Source organism: Monodelphis domestica, chromosome 4 (assembly GCF_027887165.1).
Source record: "Monodelphis domestica isolate mMonDom1 chromosome 4, mMonDom1.pri, whole genome shotgun sequence".
NCBI classification, from domain to species: Eukaryota; Metazoa; Chordata; class Mammalia; order Didelphimorphia; family Didelphidae; genus Monodelphis; species Monodelphis domestica.
The window spans coordinates 386,759,747-386,773,989 of record NC_077230.1 but is presented as its reverse complement, the minus strand read 5'-3'; positions in this window follow the sequence as shown (position 1 = coordinate 386,773,989).

Below are 14,243 nucleotides of genomic sequence, written 5' to 3'. Positions count from 1 at the left end.
GATGAAAAGTAAGAGTTTAAAAAAAAGAAAAAGACAGAAGGAAGAATAACTAAATTTTAAGAAAAGACAGAACATAATGAAAAGTATTATATTTCAAATGCATCAAAAATTAAAATCTGCCAACTCCTCAGGAATTCAAAAGAAAATTAGAAATCTTAAATGCACACCCAGATTCTGAATAAACCAAAGCTCTTGAACTTTGAAGGAAAGGGAACAAATAACATTCCAATGGACAAAATCTCCAGTCAGGTCTCCTACTTAGAGAGAAGATAGACACTGTTCTTCCATTTCAAGGCCTTTTTTTCCTGCCTAGAGCCCAGAGAAGACTCCACTCTGAGCCCAAACCCGTATGGATAATGAAAATAAATTTAAACTCTTTCTTCAATGTCATTCCTTGAGCTAGATAATCTATCTTGCTCCTGTCCCTAGAATATTCTTCCTCCTCATTTCTCCCTCTTGGTTTTCTTCAACTCTTAGATAAAATCTTACCATATACAGGATGATTTTTCCAATCCCTCTTATTTCTACTGACTTTCCTTTGTTCATTATTTCCTATTTATTATGAACATTGCTTGTACATCATTATTTGTATGTTGTCTCCCCATTAGACTGTGACCACCTCAAGAACAGGGCTGTCTATTACCTTTCTTTTGAATCTCTGCTACTTAGAATAGGACTTGGTGTCCAAGAAGTGTTTAAATGCTTACCTTTTGATCCACTTACAAAGACGAATTAAGGATTGTATGTCATCCAGAAAAATAAGACAAAATCAAAAAATGGAATTTCACACTATAGCTAATAGTAAAAAAAATCAACTAGTTCAAATAAAAAAACAAAGTATTAATCGACTGAATCTAAAGATCACTACCACAGAAAAGCTCTATACTTGAAATTCCAAGTTATGTAGTGATTATTTCATAATTTCAGTGGCAGACAAATTTTGCAAATAGTAGGGGAAAATTGTTATATGAAGCAACATCAGTTTAAATAATCCATGACTATTCTTCAGTCAGTAGAAATCAATAATATCATTCCCAATAAGGACTGAGACGAAGGAGAATATTTTAATCTGCATTTCTCTAATCAATAAATATTTAGAGCATTTTTTCTTACAACCAGATATAATTTTGATTTCTTCATCCAAAAACTGTTCATATCTTGTGATCATTTATCATTTAGAGAATAGCTCATATTCTTATAAATTTAATAAAATTCCCTCTCTGTTTGAGATATGAGACCTTTATCTGAGAAATTGTCTATAAAAATTTCCCCTCAATATTCTGCTTTCCTTTTTATCTTAGTTACATTGGTTTTTATTGTACAAACCCTTTCTAATTTAATATGATCGAAATCACCCACTTTACATTTTGTAATACTCTCAGTCTTTTGCTTATTCATAAAATTTTCTCCTATCAGCAAATCTGATAGGTAAAATGTTCCATGTTCTTTTTTTCTTTAAACCCTTACCTTACTGTGTATTGGTTCCAAGATAGAAGAGTGTGGTAAAGGCTAGGTAATTGCCCAGGGTCATACAGCTAGGAAGTGTCTGAGGTCAGATTTGAACCTAAGACTTCCCTCTCTCAATCCACTGAGCCTCCCAGCTGCTCCCTTCATGTTCTAATTTGCTTATGATTTCCCTTTATGACTAGGTGATATATACATTTTGACTGTATCTTGGTAAATGGTATAAATGGTTTATACATAGTTTCTGCCAGACTGTTTTCCATTTTTCCTAACAAATTTTTACCAAAAAGTCAATTTTTATCTCCAATATTTAAATCTTTACATCTGTCAAATACAATGTTACTGTTATTATTTATGTACTATATTATAATATATAATAATTAATAATATTAATTATGTATTGTACTTGGTTCCACTGATCCATCTTCATGTTTCTTAGCTAGGACCAGATAGTTTAGATAATTACTGCTTTATAATACAGTTTAAGATCTGGTATTGCCAGACTGCTTTCCTTTACTTTTTTTTCATTACTTCCATTGACATTCTTGACCTTTTTTCTTCCAAATGGATTTTGTTAATATTTTTCTCAGCTCCATAAATTAATTTTAGGTAATTTAATTGGGATCACATTGAATAAGTAGATTAGTCTAGGTAGAATTATCATTTTAGTTATATTGGCTCTGTGTATCCATGAGCAATTAATATTTTTCTAATTATTTAAATCTGATTTTATTTGTATAAAAAGTGTTTTATAATTATGTTCATATAGTTCATGGGTTTATTATGGTAGATATACTCCCAAGTGTTTTATGCTGTCTAGGGTTATTTTATTTATTTATTTTATTTAAAACCCTTACCTTCCATCTTGAAGTCAGTACTGTGTATTGGTTCCAAGGCAGATGAGTGGTAAGGGCTAGGCAATGGGGGTTAAGTGACTTGTTCAGGGTCACAGAGCTATGAAGTATCTGAGGTCAGATTTGAACCTAGGACCTCCCATCTCTAGGCCTGGCTCTCAATCCACTGAGCTACCCAGCTGCCTAGGGTTATTTTAAATCAGGCATCACTTCCTATTTCATCTTACAGGGCTTTGTTGGTGATGTATAGAAATGCTGATGATTTACATGGATTTATTTTATATGATGCTCCTTTGATAAAATTGCTATTTATTTCAACTAGCTTTTTAGTTGAATCTTTAGAATTTTCCAAGATTACCATTATATTGTTTGAGAAAAGAGATCATTTTATTACTTCCATGGACATTCTGAAGGTTTGTTTGTTTTTTTAATTCCCCTCCAGTCATACATCTGACTTTTTGGACGTCAAACCATTGCCCCTTCTATCCCCAGCTGTTCAGTTTCCTTTTGTATTTTGTCTTCCCTTGGAGTGTGAGCTCCTTCAAGGCAGGGACTATTTTTTCTCCCTACTTTAATTTATATCCCTAGCATTTAGCACAGTGTCTGTCACATAGTAAGTGCTTAATAAATGTTTGTTGCCTTGTTTTACCCTAGTCTTCTCTTCTCTTCTCTTCTCTTCTCTTCTCTTCTCTTCTCTTCTCTTCTCTTCTCTTCTCTTCTCTTCTCTTCTCTTCTCTTCTCTTCTCTTCTCTTCTAAAAACCCTCAGTTTCTCAACTGCTCCACATACTTCATTGACCCAAGACTTGGTTTTCCTTCACTGGACACTTTCCAGTTTGTCTGTATCCTTGTTAGACTGTGGAGTTTCATAATCGAACACAGTTCTAACTAAACTTTGACTAGGGAAAGGAATAATGGAATTAATGTCTTCCTTTGACTTCCACTCTATGCTGCTGATTCATGGAGAGCTTCTGGTCCACTCAAATCCTTAGATCTTCTTTAGACCTTGTTTTAATACAAATTTTCTCCACATTATAGTTGTGAGGATGATTTTTTGTACTCACGTGCAAGACGTTACATTTACCTGGTTCAACTCTACACTGTGCTCTTCGCTTGAAACTTTTGCCCCCTTATTCTGTGGTCAGTCTTGCCCTGCCAAGCCTCAGCTTTGTATTACTCTCAAGATCTGCTGTCTTCACCTATCCTTAAGGGCTACCAAACAAAGCTGGAGAAAATCATAGTTGTGCTGCCTGGATGGATCCAATACAAATTATGTTACATGATCTCACAGCAAGGCATCAAGCCCTCCATTAACCAAAACTGGCCCTCCAAAGTAACTGAAGATCCTTCTTTTCTCTAGGTTGTCATAACATAATTATCCTACATATCCAATTGCTTCTTCTAAGTTCCTTTTGGCTGGATCTTCTTCCTCCTGCAGATCATGCTCTCTAACCATAGGTGCCCCCTCAGGTTCTGTCCTGGGTCTCTTCTCTTCTCTCTTTATACTATTTCATTTGGTGATCTCAAAAACTTCCCCCTGGATTTAATGACCATCTCTATGATAATGATTCTCAAATCTATCTATCCTGCCACAAACTCTTGTCTCTTCTCTCCAACTGCCTATCAGACATCTTGAAGTGGATGAACTCTAAATATCCCAACTTCAACACATCCAAAACTGAGCTCATTTTCTTTCTCCCAAACACTCTTCTCTTCCTGACTTCTCTATTACTGTGAAAGGCACCACCATCCTTGCAGTCCCAATTAAGGTGAGACTCCTGGCTCTTTCTCACCCTTGAATCCAAGCTATTGCCAAAGTCTGTTGATTTTGCCTTTGTAACACCTCTTGTATATACCCCACCACCACCACCCTTTTCTCCTCTGGTTCTGCCAAACTCCTGGCTCTAGTTAATGTATGCCTAAAATTTTCCGAACTATTGAAATTATTCTGAATTACTGGTTGGTCTCTCTACCACAGTTCTCTCCCTACTTCAACCTATTCTCTGCTCAGTCACCAAAGAAATTTTCTTAAAGTTATTTCTTTGATGAGAGATTTTTTTAATGGAATTTTTATTTTATTTAAAAAATTTTTTTCCATGGTTAATATGATTCATGTTCTCTTCCTCTCCTCTTCTCTCTCCCCTCCCAAAGCTGACAAGCAATTCCACTGGGTTATACATGAATTATCATTGAAGAGGGATTTCTAACTCTGCAATGGTTTTGACATTGGATGGTGTTTTTCTTTGATTTAGTCATCTTTTCAGCTTTAGTTTCTAAAGTGAAGGCTTTCTGCCAGGGCCAGGCTATGCCTCTTGCTGTACTTTTGGGTTAAGGTTGGTTTATCTCATCCTGGATTCCTGTACTGACCCTTCCCTGGATCTTTGAGGTTCATGACACTGGATCTTCAGGGTCCTCTTGGACATCTCAGAACACTATCTTGCCCTAATTTCTCTGCTCTTCCCATCTTGATTTCTCAATTGCCTTTCAAATATCTCAGACTGGATATCCAGAGCATATCTTAAACTCAGTATGGCTAAAATCGAATTCATAGTCTTTCTTTTGATCCTTCCATCTCTTCTGTTGAGTCCTTCAGACTACAATCCAAGAGTCATCCTGGACTCTACTATTTTTCATCCCCTACATCCAAGTGGTTGTCAAAGTCTGTTGATTTTATCTTTGCAACATCTGAATTTGTCCCCTTCTCTCCTTGTAGACTGCTCCCACTCCAGGATAGGCTCTCATCACCTCTACTGTAATAGTCTTCAGGTTGGTCTACCTTTCCCAATTCTCTCACCATTCCAATCCAGCCTCATTTCAGGCACTGAAGTAATTTTCCTTTAAAAAAAACTATTATTTTTATTTTCTCCAAATAATGTCAGTACAATCTTTAATATTTGTTTTCTGACATTTTATAATCCACGTTCTTTCCCTCTCTTCCACCTTTCCCTAAGAAGGCATGTAATATGATATAGGTTGTGCATTTATTACATATAATACATATTTCTGTGAAACAAAATACATATTGCTTTCACTAGAGAAAAATTCATGGAGGAAATAAAGTGAAGAATGGATTACTTCAATCTGCATTCAGATTCCATCTGTTCCTTCCAAGGTGGCAGATGGCCTTTTTCCTTGTGGGCCCCTCAGAGTTGTCCTGGATCTTTGCCTTGTTGAAAAGAATTGTCATTCACAATCAATGATTACACAATGTTGTTGCTGTTGTGTACAATGTTTCCTTGGTTCTGCTCACTTCACTTTGCCTCATTTCATATAAAGCTTTCCAGGCTTTTTGGTGATCCTCGTTTGTCATTTCTTTTGTCACAATAGTATTCCATTACAATCATATATCACACCTTGTTCAGTCATGCCTGAATTGACAGAAATCCCTTCAGTTTCCAGTTTTTGCCACCACAAAAAGAGCCAGTATAAATATTTTTTTTACAAGTAAGTCCTCTTCCCCTGTCTTTAACCTCTTGGGGATATGGACCTAGTAATGGTATTACTGAGGCAAAGGGTATGCACAGTTTTATGGCCTTTTGGTCATGGTTCCAGATTGCTCTCCAGAATGGTAACATCAGTTCACAGCTCCATCAACAGTTTATTAGTGTTCCAAATTTCCCACAATCCCTCCAACATTTATCATTTTCCTTTTTTGTCACGTTAGCCAGTCTGCTGAGTGTGAGTTGTTTTAATTTGTATTTTCTTAATTAACAGTAATTTGGAGCATTTTTCATATGACCGCGGATAGGTTTAATTTCTTTATCTGAAAATTACCTATTGATAGCCCATATCCAGCGACCATTTGTCAATTGCAGAATGTTTTATTTTTTATTTTTATTGAAGTGATTTTTCATGTTTATTTGGGCTTCCAGGGGTGGAGCCAAGATGTCCAAGTAATACTCAGCAGCTCTGTGCCACCACGAGAATCCTCCCCAAACAAGACTAAAACTTCACCACAGAAACAGGCGTGAAAGAAGCAATAAGGAGACAGAATGAAACAACTTTCAAGAAAAGAAAAGCCCTGCCTGAGCAAATAGAAGTACAAGCCAAGCCATACTCCCGGACATTTCAAACCTGCGGAGAAGTCTGGAGCCCCAGCCCAGGGAATTCTAGTCTGGGCTTGGGACAAGGACTTAATTCACACTTTGAGGTACATGATAGTACTAAGTACTAAGTACTAATCTTTTTGCCTAAAGCTCAGGGTGGAGCTCCAAGACAGGTCAGTCAAGGTCTTGCCTGATTGGATCAAGTATAGAGTGAGGCCCAAAACTTGAGACTTATGCTTTATCTGGCATTCAAAGTCCTTCTTAACTTTGCTCCATCTACTTTTTCACTCCTCCTCCTCCTCCTTCTCTTCCTCCTCCTCCTCCTCCTCCCCCTTCTTCTCCTTCTCCTTCTCCTTCTCCTGCTCCTCTTTCCCCTTCTCCTGCTCCTCCTCCTCCTCCTCTCCCTTCCCCTCCTCTCCCTTTCCCGGACTCCTACCCCTACCCCCTCCTCCTCCTCCTCCTTCCCCTTCTCCTCCCCCTTCTCCTCCCCCCTCCTCCTCCTCCTCTTCCCCCTCCTCCTCCCCATTCTCCTCCTCCTCCTCTTCCCCCTCCTCCTCCCCGTTCTCCTCCTCCTTCTCCTCCCCCTTCTCCTCCTCCTCCCCCTTCTTCTCCTTCTCCTTCTCCTTCTCCTTCTCCTGCTCCTCTTTCCCCTTCTCCTGCTCCTCCTCCTCCTCCTCTCCCTTCCCCTCCTCTCCCTTTCCTGGACTCCTACCCCTACCCCCTCCTTCCCCTTCTCCTCCCCCTTCTCCTCCTCCTCCTCCTTCTCCTCCCCCTTCTCCTCCCCCTTCTCTTGCTCCTCCTCCTCCTTCTCCTGCTCCTCCTCTCCCTTGCCCTCCCTTCCCTCTCCTCTCCCTTTCCCCTACTCCTACCCCAAGCCCCTCCTCCTCCTTCTTCTCCTTCTCCTGCTCCTCCTCCTCCTCCTCTCCCTTCCCCTCCTCTCCCTTTCCCGGACTCCTACCCCTACCCCCTCCTCCTCCTCCTCCTTCCCCTTCTCCTCCCCCTTCTCCTCCCCCCTCCTCCTCCTCCTCTTTCCCCTCCTCCTCCCCTTCCTCCTCCTTCCCCTACTCCTACCCCTACCCCCTCCTCCTCCTTCTCCTCCCCCTTCTCCTTCTCCTGCTCCTCCTCACCCCTCCTCCTCTTCCTCTTCCCCCTCCTCCTCCCCTCCTTCTCCTCCCCCTTCTCCTCCCCCTTCTCCTGCTCCCCCTTCTCCTGCTCCTCCTCCTCCTTCTCCTGCTCCTCCTCTCCCTTGCCCTCCCTTCCCTCTCCTCTCCCTTTCCCCTACTCCTACCCCAACCCCCTCCTCCTCCTCCTCCTTCAATTTGCCCAGAGTCTCACAACTAGAAAGTGTCTGAGACCAGATTTGAACCTCCTGTCTCCAGCTCTGGTTTTCAATCTACTGAGCCACCTGGCACCTCCCGTATTTCCAGTCTTCTTATACTTTACTCCTCAACAATTAATTGCTCTTCAGTTCAGTGACATTGACCGCTTGGTTGTTCCACAAACAAGAACCTCCATCTCTAGGCTTTAAGCATTTTCTCTGACTGTCTCCCATGCCTGTAATACTTTCTCTCCTGCATTCCAACTATTGATCTCTCCGGCTTCTTTAAGTCCAATCCAAAATCTCACCTTCTCCAGGAATCCTCCTCCAACCCCTTTAAATCTAGTGCCTTCGCTTTGTTAATTATTACCTTTTTAGCTGGTATAACTTGTTTGTATATATAGGTATATATTTTTGGTTGTGTGTTGTCTTCCCCATTAGACCTGAGCTCCTTGAAGACAAAGACTATCTTTGGCATCTTTTTGTCTCCCTGGCACTTATTACAGTACCTGACACATACCAGGTGCCTAATAAATGTTTATTCATTAACTGACTGATGGATGTGGTGATGGAGATCTCACTCCACTCTGGTCCCTGCCGTTCCCTTCAGCTTCCAAAGTCCCCAGCCTGGGGTTCCCTGACCACTCTGGGCCTCTCTCAAGCCTCTCTGGACCCTTACTCCCTTTGGACACAGACACTGAAAGGCTCCAGGCATCTCTTGCCCATCCTTGGTCTCTCTGGAAGCTCTAGGCGGACACTGGCTTTACTGTTCAGCCCCTTTCCTTTGTCTGTGAGGTTTTGCCTGACTTTTTGTGTAGTTCTGGTGTAGAAGGAGGCACTTACTGTAGTCTCTCATTGGATTTATGTGTGTGCATGTGTACACATGTGTGTGATTAATAATCCAGTTTATCAGATGTGTTTGTAGCTCAATTTTACAATAACCATTCCTTACAGACAATGAAAGCAACATAGTGTTAACCTGAAATGGGCAGTGGATTAATAGCTTATAGAGCTTCTTAAAGGTCTTTTTATAATGTTCCCCCCCCCAAAAAAAAAGTTAACACTGCTACAAATATTTTATAAGATGAAAGGGGGCATCTGGGTGGCTCAGTGGATGGAGATTCAGGACTAGAGACAGGAGGTCCTGGGTTCAAGTCTGGCCTCAGACACTTTCTAGCTGTGTGACCCTGGGCAAGTCACTTAACCCTCATTGTCTAGCCCTGACTACTCTTCTGCCTTGGAACCAATACAGAGTATTGATTCCAAGAGGGAAGGTGAGAGTTAAAAAAAAAAAGAATTACATGTAATGTATAAAAGCAAGTTGAATTATAGTTTTATTCAAGTCATACAGATGAAAACTAGACACTGGAGAAGCATGTTAATTTGTTAAAATCATGTTAGATTCTTGAAACTTTTTAAAAACTGTTACCTTCTATCTCAGACAGTAGAGTGGCAATAACTAGACACTGTTTTGGTTCCAAGGCAGAAGAGTGATAAGGATTAGGCAATGGTGGTTAAGTGACTTGCCCAGGGTCACAGAGTTAGGAAACATCTGAGATCACATTTGAATCCAAGTCCTCCTGATGCCAGCCCTGGCACTGTGTTACTTACCTGCCCCTCTTGAAATTTCTTGTATAGTTCCTACTTGAAAACCACAGAGGGATAGCTTCTATATTTTGTTAGCTTTAAGTTGAATAATTCAAAATACAAATATAAGATGAAGTGTATATATATATATGTGTGTGTGTGTGTATATATGTACACATTTGCAAGCTATTTTTAAAGATACTTGAAGAGTTCTCCTTCCTTTGAAGAATTCATCCTTTTTTATTTCCCCCTTTAGATGTCTCTTCATTCAAGAAGAGGAAATGAGGGGCAGCTAGAGGGAATAAAGATTGAGAACCAGGTCTAGAGATAGGAGGTCCTAGGTTCAAATCTGGCCTCATACTTCATAGCTTTGTAACCCTGGTCAAGTCACTTCACCCCCATTGCTTAGCCCTTACTGCTCTTCTGCCTTGGGACCAATACACAGTATTGATTCAAAGATGAAAGGTGAGGGTTTAAAAAAAAAGGGAATGATGGAATCATCCCTCACAACATCATAGAGTGCTTTTTTCCAGGAGTTGTGCTAGAGCAAGTTGTCATTCGGCTGTTATTTCTTTCGTCAATGGAAGTTCTTTCCAGGAATGATGGGAAAGTCATCATGTTCATTGTGATAACCCCACACTGAAAGTTACTAAATTAAAGAGGTCCATAATAAGAAAAAGTTTCATGTCCTTTTAAAAACATGTAACGTTCAAATACCAAATATCCAGAATCCAGGTACAAACTGGGGTCAAGTACTAAACATGCAAACACTTTGGCAAGATATTTAATTAAAAAAAAGATAAATCAAAATGTCAAAACTCAATTGGGTTAACAGATTGATAGTTTCCAAATAAAAACTGATTGGGACTGGGGTTGATACATATCAATAATGCTAAATAATAATAATAATATATTATAAATAATAAACGCATAAAATTAATCTAATAAATAAAGTATAAATATTCAAATATGCAGTAGACACTCGCTAGCTGTGTGACTCTGGGCAAATCGCTTTATCCTGTTTGTCTCCGTTTTCTCATCAATAAAATGTGCTAGAGAAGGAAATGGCAAACCACTCCAGTAGTTAAAAAAAAAAAGGCAACGCATAAATAAGAGGCTGAAGAATAATTCACATGAATTTTCTAAAATGAGTACAGAAAACCCAGCTCTCAAAATTGGTAGGAATATCCACATCAGTGCCTTCACTGTATCCGTGTGGTCCAGCTCACAGGAAATAGAGTACGGAACGCCAGAAGGAAGACGTGCAAATATTCCAGAAGGCCGTCTCCAAAGAGCCACATGCAAGGTGGTGAGAGATCTCATGAATGGCTAAAGTCACAGAAAGAAGCCCAGAACAGAATTCATTTCCATTCCAAGTTCAGCGGTGCAAGAACCACCAAAATTCCAATCCCTATCTAGTTGTAGTCTGGTTTTACCAGAGTGCTTGGCCAAGATCCCCCAGGGGCGGTCTACATGTGGCTGGTGGGTGTAGACCCACTCCAAGTCACGCCGAGATTGCTCCCTCATCATCCCGGGTCCTGAGCTGTCCACAGGCGGGCTATGGATTCCCGAAGGTGGATGGACTCGAAGGAGGCAGAAGAGATTGATAGACCCGGCTAAAGAAGAGGGTGTGGACACAGCATCCTTCGGGAGTGTCCCGGGAAGAGCGCACTCAGCCCTTCTCGTTGGTTTTCTGAACATTTTTCGGGTTCGTGGGAGTTTCAGGGTTTTGCCCGAATAGTCGGGGGAAGTCTGGGTGGTCTTCCTCTTGCTCGGGCGGCCATCGATCGACTCTTCAGTCACATAGAGTCATTGGAAGTAAACTATAATTTTTATAAAGAGGAGCCAGTCTCAGGGAGAATCCTTGGCTCATTCAACGTCCTGCAAGGTTCCCCAATGACAGCCCAGCCCTCACTTCTCTCTTCCCCCTTCTCCTCTTTGTAAATTGCTATGGGGGGTGGGGGGGCAGCTAGGTCGCTCAGTGGATTGAGAGTCAGGCTTAAAGATGAGAGGTTCTGGGTTCAAATGTGGCCTCAGACACTTCCCAGCTGTGTGACCCTGGGCAAGTCACTTAACTCCCAGTGCCTAGTCCTTACCACCCTCCTGCCTTGGAACCAATGCACAGGATTGATTTCAAGATGGAAGGTAAGGGTTCAAAATAAATAAATAAATTGCTGTTTTTTCTATTTGTGCTGTCCATTTGCAGGGCCTGCCTAAAATATGTGTACTGTTAGAATAATTCATTCTATGAGTTCTCCAATCAGTCGGCTATCATCATCTGGACAAAGATCATCTTTTTAGCCACTTAATTTTTCCTGTGAGGATAGTGAAACCAAACTCTTCACAGGGATTAGATAATCTCTCTCAGGAGAATCTTCCAGTGGTCTGGGGTTTGAGCATCCAAGCAGGAGGCAGAAAAGTTATCACATTCCCTATCAGGTACTGCATGATGGGAGTCAGAGAGCTCAACAGGAGAGCCCAGGACTGTAGGAGCTACCCCCAAGAAGCAGCCCTGGGAAGTGGCTGGGAGGAAGACTGGCAGCAGAAGCCTTGGTTCAGGGCAGAAAGAGGAGCTGTTTTGGAAGTGGCAAAACCACATAAGGATGGCCGTTGGAGGAGAACAGATGCCCATGAGGAATAGCAGAGGTATGCAGTGAGTGCCATTCAGGGCTTAAACTTCCATGGAGTTTTTAGACAAATATTTGACATGGCATTAACTCCAGCCTGCCTTGTCACTAGTGAGGCAAGATATTGGGGGTGGTTTGGACTGTGGAAATGGGTGTATTCTCCGAATTGCTGCTAAGGAATGGGGAATGGAGCTAAGGAGCCAAGAAACTTAACTCTGCTCTGCTGCAGCATAAAAGTGGCTGGGCTGGAGAAGATGCCAGATCCCTGGGGGGTGTTAATCTTGGCACGAAGCTTTTTGAGAGCTAGAACCCAGCAAGTCAAACCAGGTATTATCAGCTTGCTGTGAGCTCGAAAGTTGGAACAGAAATGGAGCAATGAAGTCAGTGGTGCTGAGCTCTGGGGCCATGCCACAAACAGTGGATTAGTTTTGTTTTGCTGAGCTTATCCAGACAGGTAGACCTAAGGTAGTGAACTCCTCACTTTCACCTGTGATGCTCCTTTCTCTCTTCGGGGAGGTATGCCTTTCCCCCTTTTGTCTGAGATCACATTTCTCTAAGACAAATGTAGCCAACCATTGTATTACTTATCTTTGGGCTTCATTACTCAAAAGGGCTAGGGGAGAAATACAGATTTTATAACTATTTTATATTTACATTTATATATGTGTGTACATATATAATTATATGCAATATATTTGTATATTCATTATTACTATGTAATAATTAACTATAACTATAAAATTATAAATTTTATAAAATTATATAATTTATATAATATATCATTATATAAATTATATAGAGTATTATATAATTTATAAAATATATCATTATATAAATTATATAGAGCATTATATAATTTATAAAATATATCATTATATAAATTATATAGAGCATTATATAATTTATAAAATATATCATTATATAAATTATATAGAGCATTATATAATTTATAAAATATATCATTATATAAATTATATAGAGCATTATATAATTTATAAAATATATCATTATATAAATTATATAGAGCATTATATAATTTATAAAATATATCATTATATAAATTATATAGAGCATTATATAATTTATAAAATATATCATTATATAAATTATATAGAGCATTATATAATTTATAAAATATATCATTATATAAATTATATAGAGCATTATATAATTTATAAAATATATCATTATATAAATTATATAGAGCATTATATAATTTATAAAATATATCATTATATAAATTATATAGAGTATTATATAATTTATAAAATATATTATATAAATTATATAAAGTATTATATAATTTATAAAATATATTATTATATATTATATATTATGTATTATATATTATATATAATATATATCATATATCATATATTATATATATTAATATATTCTTATATAAATATATAAAGTATTAAAATTACATAAAACTATATATAATTATAAAAATATTTTATAGTTTATTATATAATTATTACTGTAATATAATAGTAACTTATAGTTACTATAATAAATATATTATATTACATAATATATAACATATTCTCTAGTTATAGATATGTAAATATTAATATAGTCTATAAATTTTTATTATGTATCTTATATTAAAATTTATTATATGTTATATTTACCATCTATTGTGTGTGTATATGTGAATGCAAGCAATTTTCCTGGTTGGGGGCTCATGTTGAACAAAAGAGAATTATTGATTCATTTTCTGTAGCTTTCCAGAGTAAGGACCTGGATAATTCTTTGCAATGAGACAGTAGTTTTATTTGAAGCAGGAAGACTGTGTCAGGTCTCAGGCATTACCTTTCCCATTTTCTATCTCACCTCTGGCTTAGAATCAATACCATGTATTGGTTTTAAGGCAGAAGAGGTGCAAGAACTAGGAAATGGGGGTTAAGTGACTTGCTTAAGGTCACCTAGTTAGGAAGGACAAATCTCAACCCAAGACTTCCCATTTCATGGCTTGGTTCCCTATCCACTGAGCCTTTTAGCTGCCCCCTACCCTAGAGTTTTGAGAGGAAAATCATTTTTATTACATGTATTGCCAGAAACTAGCACAGTGCCTGGAACACAGTTCATGTTTAATAAATACTTGTTGGTTGATTGATTGATTCAATGAGTCACTGCAGAGCAGAGCTGAGGGATTGACTCAGATGGGAAAGTCCCATCTGAGAGGAATTGAGGGAGGGATGGGAAAGGGTGATGCTGTCCAAATGAGGGGAAGGGCTAGAAGGAAGGAGCAGCCCTCCTCACCAGAACACCCTCAGTTCTCACACCATGGCTAGATGTATAACTTCAATCTTTCCTTTGCATTATAGTAGTCCAGACTCACCTTCT